Here is a 9,330-nt window from a genome sequence, read left to right on the forward strand (position 1 = left end):
CCTTTACTACATTTTTTACTTCAAACTGAAATAATATTTCCTAAATGGTGTTCCTCAACTCCAATTAACAATCCAATGTTAATATTTATAGATGGATCATCAAATGGAAAAGCAGTTACAATAATTAATTCTTAACCCACAGTTCCATGGACACAAGAATCTTCTGCACAAAAAGCTGAATTAGAAGCAGTCATCTATGCTTCCAAGACTGTTGTTCAATGCTTTAACTTGTACACAGACTCACTATACATTGTTAAACTGTTTCAAACCATAGAAACAGCAATGCTCTCCTTTTCATCCAAAATTATACATAGGCTACAAGAACTTCAATATCTAATTCATAACAGAACTTCACATTTCTTTATAAGTCATATTCAGGGACATTCCAGTTTACCTGGTCCCCTTGCTCAGGGGAATACCCATGCTGATCACTTAATTAAAATTTTTATTTTAACAGCTATAGAAGAAGCTATTATATCACACAAAAATCATCATCAAAATTCATCTGCATTACAAAATCTCTTTCATATTTCTAGAGAAGAAGCTAGAACTATTGTTAAAAATCATCATGTTTGTCCTAAATTTATTCCTTCTCCACAGATGGGAGTTATTCCTTGAGGACTTTTACCTAATGTCTTATGGCAAATGGATGTAACTCATATCAGAATTTGGAAGATTGTCTTATGTTCATGTTACAGTTGATACCTTTTCTCATGTTATTGTGGCCTCAGCCAGAACTGGGGAAGCCTACAAGGATGTGATTCAACGTTTATTCCTTTGTTTTTCTGTTTTAGGAATGCCTAAAAAATTAAAAACTGATAATACTCCTGCTTATACATCAAAACCATTTAAAGATTTCTGTTCCAGATTTAATATTTCTCATTCTACAGGAATTCCTTATAACCCACAAGGACAAGCAATAGTAGAAATGAGCCATCAAAGATTAAAAATATAAATAAATAAGCTAAAAGAGGGAGAGCTTAAATACTCTTCCCCACATCAAATTTTACAACATGCTTTATTTGTTTTAAATCATCTAAATACTGACAAGGAGGGAAATACTGCAATGATGAGACATTGGGAAAGTAAAAGGTCAGAACAAAGTTTAGTAAAATGAAAAGATTAGTATTATCTGGTAAATGGAGAGGACCTGATGTCTTGCTGACATCTGGTCGAGGCTATGCTTGTGTATTTCCACAGGATGCTGAAACACCTTTGTGGATTCCAGACAGATTGATACCTCACTACAATGAGCCCTATTCAAAGGAGAAAGAACAAAGTGTATTGGATCCCTTACCAACCCAATCAGACAGAGGAAGACAGGCTAGTATTTAAGATGAAAAAGTTGCATCTTGCACAATCATCCTCAACTCGCAACTCAGACCTGCTGACTTGGGGACAAGTGAAACGCCTGACTGCCACTGCTGAACACATGGTGAACAGCTCCAGAAAACCTAAAACCCCAGAGGCTTTGTTTTTTGCATTGATTGCTCTCATTTTGACTCAGGTACTGCCTATTCACGCTTATGAAAATGAAGAGAAAGGTTACTAAACCTATTTTCCAAATCCTCCCTTACTTCATCCAATTACTTGGAGTAAATCTAATATTAAAGTATTTACTATTGAGCCTCAATTACTTGAAGGAATTTCAGATTCTTTAATACCACATAAAATAGCATCTACAATTACATTTCATGGAATTACTGAAGAGACACCAATGTGCTTTAGTACACATAATCTACATGTGCCATTGGGATGTCTCCCTTTAAGTTATAGGACTTACATTACTGATTCTCCAGGAGAAGAAGAGAAGGAAAGAGATATATGGTCCCTAGAGATAACCTCCCTTGGATATGCTAATTTTAATGATACAAATATTTCAGTGGCTTTACTGCCTCCTATTAAACTGTGTGACGACTTTAACAGTCATAAAGACAGATCTTAGAATCTACTCAATTTAGAAACAGATTTCCCAAAATGGTTTGAATGTGGTTTTCATCAAACTGCATTACAGTTTAAGCCACAAGGCTCTGCTACTACTATTACAGATTATTCTGTGTCTTCTCCAGATTTTGATTATAAACTTTGGTTAAAGATAAGATGGAATAAAATGGTACATTTTAATTTTAACCCTTTTCTTACCAATGAGCCTATTCATAGATGGTTTACTCCTGGATGAGTAATCGCTATCGGAGTGACCTTATAAATGGTAAATTCTCTTACTTTCCTGACTTGTATAAACTATTAGCAGCTACTAATATAGTATTATTACAAAGACCTAAGTTAAGTAAACCTAATGACTTTGCAGTACGTGCTTGTATAAATGCTCCTCATGCTATTCTTATGTCTACCATAAATAATTTCAATATCACTAAAAATAAGGAAGCTTATAACATTTATTGCCATGATTGTGCTCTTACTAATTGTATTAATTCAACCATGTCTAAAGATTTAAAGGTGTTTTTAACTGTACATCAGTCTAATTATGTTATATTGCCAGTTAATCTTACAGAATCTTGGTATGATGACCCAGGTGTTGAAATTTTAAAAACAGTTAATGAAATTTTAAGACCAAAAAGATTTGTTGCAGCTTTGATCCTATGAATAACAGCTTTAATCAGTATAGTCACTTCTTCAGCTTTCTGGACCACAGTGCTTGTACAGGAAATTCATACTGCTTCACACGTAAATGATTTATCTCATAATGTCTCCGTGGCTTTAGTGGCACAAGAACAAATTGATAAAAAATTAGAAACAAAAATTAATGCTCTTAAAAAAGCTATTCTCTTTATGGGAAATGAGATTCAAAATATTCAAACTAAAATGATCACTAGGTATCATGCTAACTACAAATGGATTTGTATTACTCCCTTAAAGGTTGATAATAATACTAATTGGGAACAAGTTAAAACTCACCTTAAAGGAGTTTGGAATAATACTTATATAGCACCAGATATCAATGCTTTACAAGTACAAATAAGAATGTTAAGTCAGGCTCATCTCTTGGTTGTTCCAGCAGATAATTTGGCCTCCCAAATGTTTCATAATATAAAAACAACTATATTTAACAATACATTCCTAAATACAATATTACAATATGGCTTGATTGGAGTATGTATTTTAATTTTAATTCTTTGTCTTCCAGTGGTCCTCTGAGTAATCCTCAGACTAGTCAAGAGAGTAAAAATTCAAGAAGGCCTCTTCACTTTACAAAACAAAAAAGGTGGAGCTGCGGGGACATCCAGAATTCCATCCAGTGCTTGACAAAGATCATCTGGGGGATGTTTACAAAGGCACATCCTAAAAGGAATTGCCAGATGTTTTGCTCCGGAGCATGGTGTTTTTCCTGCTGTGTTTTTCTGATAATATATTACTCATTTCAGTCTGAACGGATTGCTTAATGGGATGAGGGGAATACAATAAAAATTCCAGAAAATATTAACTACAATCTAAAAAACAATGGGTCTTTACCACTAATAAAGTCAAAAATAATTTTGCGACCATGCAATGAGTCCCTGAAGCCTCTGGATAAAATAGATATAGATCTGCCTTTGTCTCCAACAGGTTGGTTAAATTCTAATGATGGTTTTGTTTATGTGTGGTGGTGAGGTAAGAGAATAAGGTTTCACAACATTCCTTCCTTCCTACAATGAATAGTCACCCCTATAATAAATGTTGGTACACAATAACCATTGTGACCACTGCCCTCCTGTAGCCCTTAACTCAGCAATTTAGATATTAACCAGATGGACCTAGTAGAGATTGTCACATGAGATTACTTGTCTATCGCTTTAACCGCGAGAATAATAGGAATAGTCTTAGGTCACATAGAGTTTAGATATTAAGGAAATAAACATTGTATTATCTCATTGACATAGTTAGATATTATTAAAACAATTTTGATTAGGTAAGGATAATCTGTAAGGTGGCTGTTTTCTGCCTATGCTTTGGAAACTTCTTTAATATTAACCACAAGATTGCCATTATAGCCTGAAGAAAAATGTATATAAACCCAACCTTCCTCAGAATAAAGTGGGAGTGATTGCACCAGAACTAGAGTCTGTGTCTTTTATTCTCCATCCATCACTGATGCTGTCTCCCCGCACCCGGTTACCTGAGTGGAACCCATGGACTCCTTGTGAGGCTGGACCCCGGCAGATCATTTTTGCGGAAAGATTGTCTTTTACTAGTACTGGTAGAAAATTTTTATTTTCCACAAATATTTCATGTTGGCATTCATACACTGAAGCTGAAATAGTTGATCACACAGAAGTCAAGAAGAGAACTGCTTACTAGATCTTTAGAAATGTAATTAGAAAGATTGTGGTTAAGATATACCAAAAAAGTTGATGATAAATTAACTCAAATTTATAGCACAATAGGGTGATTGAGCTATAATAATTATTTACACATTTCAAATAACCAGAGAACAGTTTTCTGTTATTTAGCAAGAAAGATAACAATTGACAAGATTGAAATTTTTCTGATTTGATCACAACACACTATATACACATGTTGAATTACAATGCTGTAACCCAAATACAAGTACAAATTGCAGAGAATTCAGTCACATCCAGTGTGGACGAGGGTAGGATTAATAGGCAAAGGATTATGCTGGCTATAAATCTATTAATTATCCATAAAAATCTAATCAATAAAAACTCAAGTGCCAATACCCTTTTCTAATGTGAGGGTGCATGATGGATCAGGCCATACCAGATCTGGATTCTAACAACATGGAGTATTCCACCTCTCCTTTATTTATAGTCATACAGGTAAAGGGGCCAAGACCACAAGGGACTGGCTTCTTCTGTGAGGAAAAGGATGGGGTGGAATTAGGAAAACCAATTGCTTTGGGAACTAGTATATCAATCAGAAGGTAAGACACTCCAACACAGAGGCACTAACTCCTTAGGTTACCTACAACGGTATATCATGTCTTCCAGTTCCTGCAAGTCAGACCTCTGTATCCCATGGCTCAACCAATTCTGATTCTGCTAGGCATGGATGACTCTCCACACAAATAATAGATTTCAATTAAAGATAAAAATAACCAAAAAACAACACTTCAATATTTTAACTAATTATCTACATCTTCTCAGATTTTTTGTCCCATGTTTATAAATATTTCACTTTTCTGGTTTCTGTTAATATCTTGACTTATAGATCTACATGTTCTAAAGAGTGATAAAATGACAGCTCCCTATGGAAGAATATCTGACTGTTGATTATCAATATATGGTTGGAAATTATTGAAAATACATACCTACATTTTAAGACACTTGAATTAAAACACAAATATGCCTCGTATAGAAAACATTACATTGGTCAATCAAAGAAAAATTTTCTGTATCAAGTTTATGCTTGGACCTCTGAACTGAAAAATTGTTTACTTTATGCAGGTGATAAATGGCCTTCTTTTGGAGAATCATCTTTCAGACTTGGGTCAAATTTTTATTTTAACTCAGGTTTTAGTTTAACTGTGACTTTATTGACTACCCTGCTTCTAGATGACTGAGTAGAAAACAGAGAATATGTTCCTACTAATATTTGATTACTAGACTTGGTTTACTTAGTATAGTTATTCTGGTGATGATAAAAACATTTGTATAACTTGGATAGCTACAATGTGTATTAAAATTTTTCCTAAAATACCAACAATGATCTGTCAACAGAGAATGAGAAAATGTTCTAAAATTGTGAAAATTTATTGAGAGAGTAACAGAGGTAGTCATTATTAAAATAACTAAATTAAGTCTCCCAAGTCAAAGGTATGAGGAATGTCATAATAAAAATAATGATCAATATATGTAGAGGTCATTACATGTCATAAACACTTTGACAGCAGATCCAAGATGGCGGACTAGAGGGAGGCTGCATTCCTTTTCACTCCGTAAGTCTGGATTCAAGCAGAAGATATATGTTTCTCGGGTGAGGCAGTTTTTGCTGCTTATCGGTCCCCTGGTGTTTACCCTTTTGTCTGCTGTGATGACCCGCAGTCTGCCAGCATATCGACACATTTCTGAGAGCAGATTGCTCACTGTCAGGCATCTATCATCAGCCATTTGCCTCACTCTTGCCTGTCTATCACCTGCCTTACTCCTATCCATCACCCAACACTTGAGGTTCACCTCCTGATCATCTGACAATAGTCAGCAACTGATCGCCAACAGCCAGTGGAGCACCAGCTGCCTGCTGCTGGCTGGAAGTTCACTGTTACAGTACCTGCAAGTTTGATTACATGTGGCTGCCACCATTGTGAGACAATAGCCAGGTCCCATAGGACCCCTGGCCAGACTGACTGAGCCCCATCTCCAGGACCTCAGCCTGACCGATCAATCCCTGCCTCTGGGGCCCTCACATTGACTGACTGCTCCCTGACGCCAGGATAACCAGACCAACTGACTGCGTTCTATCACTGGGACCCCAGCCCAACTGATTACACCCGGTCTCCAGGATCCCACAGCCACACCAAACACACCAGACCTCCAGGACCCCTGCCGGACCAACTGCATCCCGTCTTCAGGACATCCACCTGACCAGGTCCACACCTGAGCTGCATCTCCCCATTTGCTAACATATTTCAAAGTCAGAGTGGCCATCTTGGATAATCCTGGAAGGCTTAGCTCCAATCTTTGGGTGAGGCAAATCCTATCCTGTGACACCTTCTGGAGGCTTGAAGCTCATTGTCAGGTACCTCTCATGCATGAAGCTACTGAACACTGGGAGGTTTCATTACTATATGACTGTTATACAGTAGACTTTCTTTTTTCTCCTTTTTTTAAAAAAATTAATTTTCTATTTCTTTACTTTTCTTGCTTTCTTTTCCTTTTGTTTACCTGTTCCCTCAGAGTCTTTTTCTCCCTTTTTTGCATGCTAGCATCTGATTTCTTTGGATTACACTCTCACCCTTTATTCTAGAACTTCTGTACATTATTTTCTTATCCCATTAACAGTCACAGTCTACATTCCTCTGCTTCCTCTTTGTCCTCCACTAGAACCTGCAGACCTTATTGCAAACCTATTTGTTTTACCGAACATAATATTTGAACTCATTTTGTTTATTATGGCAATTTTGTTATTGTCCCCATAGAGGCTATTTGGTCTAGGATTGCATAGTGTCTAACTTGGGCACTGCTAATACTGATCTCCCCTTAAAGTAAGGGGTTTGGAAACATAGGGACACTATAAGCCTATAGGGGGAAATCTGCAATACACCAGATCTGCACTGCTAGAGGGCAAGATACATGAACAACAGAAAAAAACAAGGGAAGAAAATGATCCAAAAAATCTAAATTCTAGAGTAATAGAATCCAATGACAGTATGCTAGAAGAAATGTCAGAAAAGGACTTCAGTTTATACATGATTAAGATGATTCATGAAGAAAAGGATGAGATAAGAGAGCAAATAAAGTAAATAAATGATAATACCAATAAGCTGAAAGAGCACCTGCAGGACAAAAAAAATCATTTCAACAAAGAGATAGAGATTCTCAAAAAAACCAAATGGAAATCCTTGAAATGAAGGAGACAATAAACCCAACAAAAAACTCAATGGAAAGCATCACCAACAGACTAGACCACTCAGAAGACAGAACCTCAGACAATGAAGATAAAATATTTAATCTTGAAATTAAAGTCACCCAAAAAGAGAAGATAGTAAGAAATCATGAACAGAATCTCCAAGAACTATGGGACATCAAGATAAGACCAAATTTAAGAATTATTGGGATTGAGGAAGGCACAGAGATACAAACCAAAGGAATGAACAACCTATTCAATGAAATAATATCAGAAAATTTCCCAAACCTGAAGAATGAAATGGAAAATCAAACACAAGAGTCTTAGAGAACACCAAATACACAGAATCACAACAGATCCACACCAAGGCACATTATAAGGAAAATGCATAAAATTCAAAATAAAGATAGGATTTTGAAGGCCGCGAGAGAAAATCATCAGATTACATATAGGGGGAATCTGATATGGATAGCAGCCAACTTCGCAACCCAGACTCTAAAAGTTAGAAGGGCCTGGACCAACATATTTCAAGCTCTGAAAGCACATGATTGCCAACCAAAAATCCTATACCCAGCAAAACTAACCTTTAGATTTGAAGATGAAATAAAATCCTCCCATGATAAACAAAAGTTAAAAGAATTTACAAATAGAACGCCTGCACTACAGAATGTTCTCAACAAAATATTCCATGAGGAGGAAATGAAAAACAACAATGGAGGTCAACAAAGAGAGGAACTATCTTAGAGAAAAACCACTCAAAGGAGAAACCAAGCCAACTTATAAACCAAAAATAAGCCAAATGACTGGGAATACAAATCATTTCTCAATAATAACCCTGAACGTTAATGGCCTAAACTCATCAATCAAAAGACATAGAATGGCAGAATGGATTAAAAAGAAAGAAGCAACAATATGCTGCCTGCAAGAGACTCATCTCATAGAAAAAGACATCAACACACTAAAGGTGAAAGGATGGGAGAAAACCTATCATGCACATGGACTCAGTAAAAGAGCGGTGGTTTCCATCCTTATATCAGATAAAGTGGACGTCAAGCCAAAGTTCATCAGATGGGATAAAGAAGGACATTTCATACTGCTTAAGGAAAACATAAAACAGGAAGACATAACGATAGTAAATATTTATGCCCCAAACAATGGTGCATCACTGTATATCCAAAAAATCCTTCTAAATTTCAAGAATCACATAGACCACAACACAATAATTCTGGGCAACTTTAATGCAACACTGTCACCACTAGATAGATCTTCCAAACAAAATCCAAGCAAAGAAACCATATAACTCAATAAAACAATCAATAACCTAGACTTAATAGACATATATAGAGTATTCCATCCATCAACGAGAGGATACACTTTCTTCTCAGCATCACATGGAATCTTCTCAAAAATAGACCATGTGTTATGCCACAAAGCAGTCCTTAGGAAATGCAAAAAAAATAGAGATACTGCCTTGTGTTCTATCAGATCATAATGGACTGAGAGTAGAAATCAATGACAAAATAATAAAGAAAAATTACTCCAACAATTGGAAACTAAATAATATGCTATTGAATGAAACATGGATAACAAAAAACATCAGGGAGGAGATTAAAACACTTTTAGAGGTCAATGAGAATGATGATACAACTTATCAAAATCTCTGGAACACTATGAAAGCAGTACTAAGAGGAAAATTCATTGCATGGAACGCATTTCAGAAAAGAATAAAAAGTCAACAACTAAATGACCTAACATTACAGCTCAAAGCCCTAGAAAAAGAAGAACAGAATAACAACAATAGTAAAAGAA

Source organism: Sciurus carolinensis, unplaced genomic scaffold (assembly GCF_902686445.1).
Source record: "Sciurus carolinensis unplaced genomic scaffold, mSciCar1.2, whole genome shotgun sequence".
NCBI lineage: Eukaryota > Metazoa > Chordata > Mammalia > Rodentia > Sciuridae > Sciurus > Sciurus carolinensis.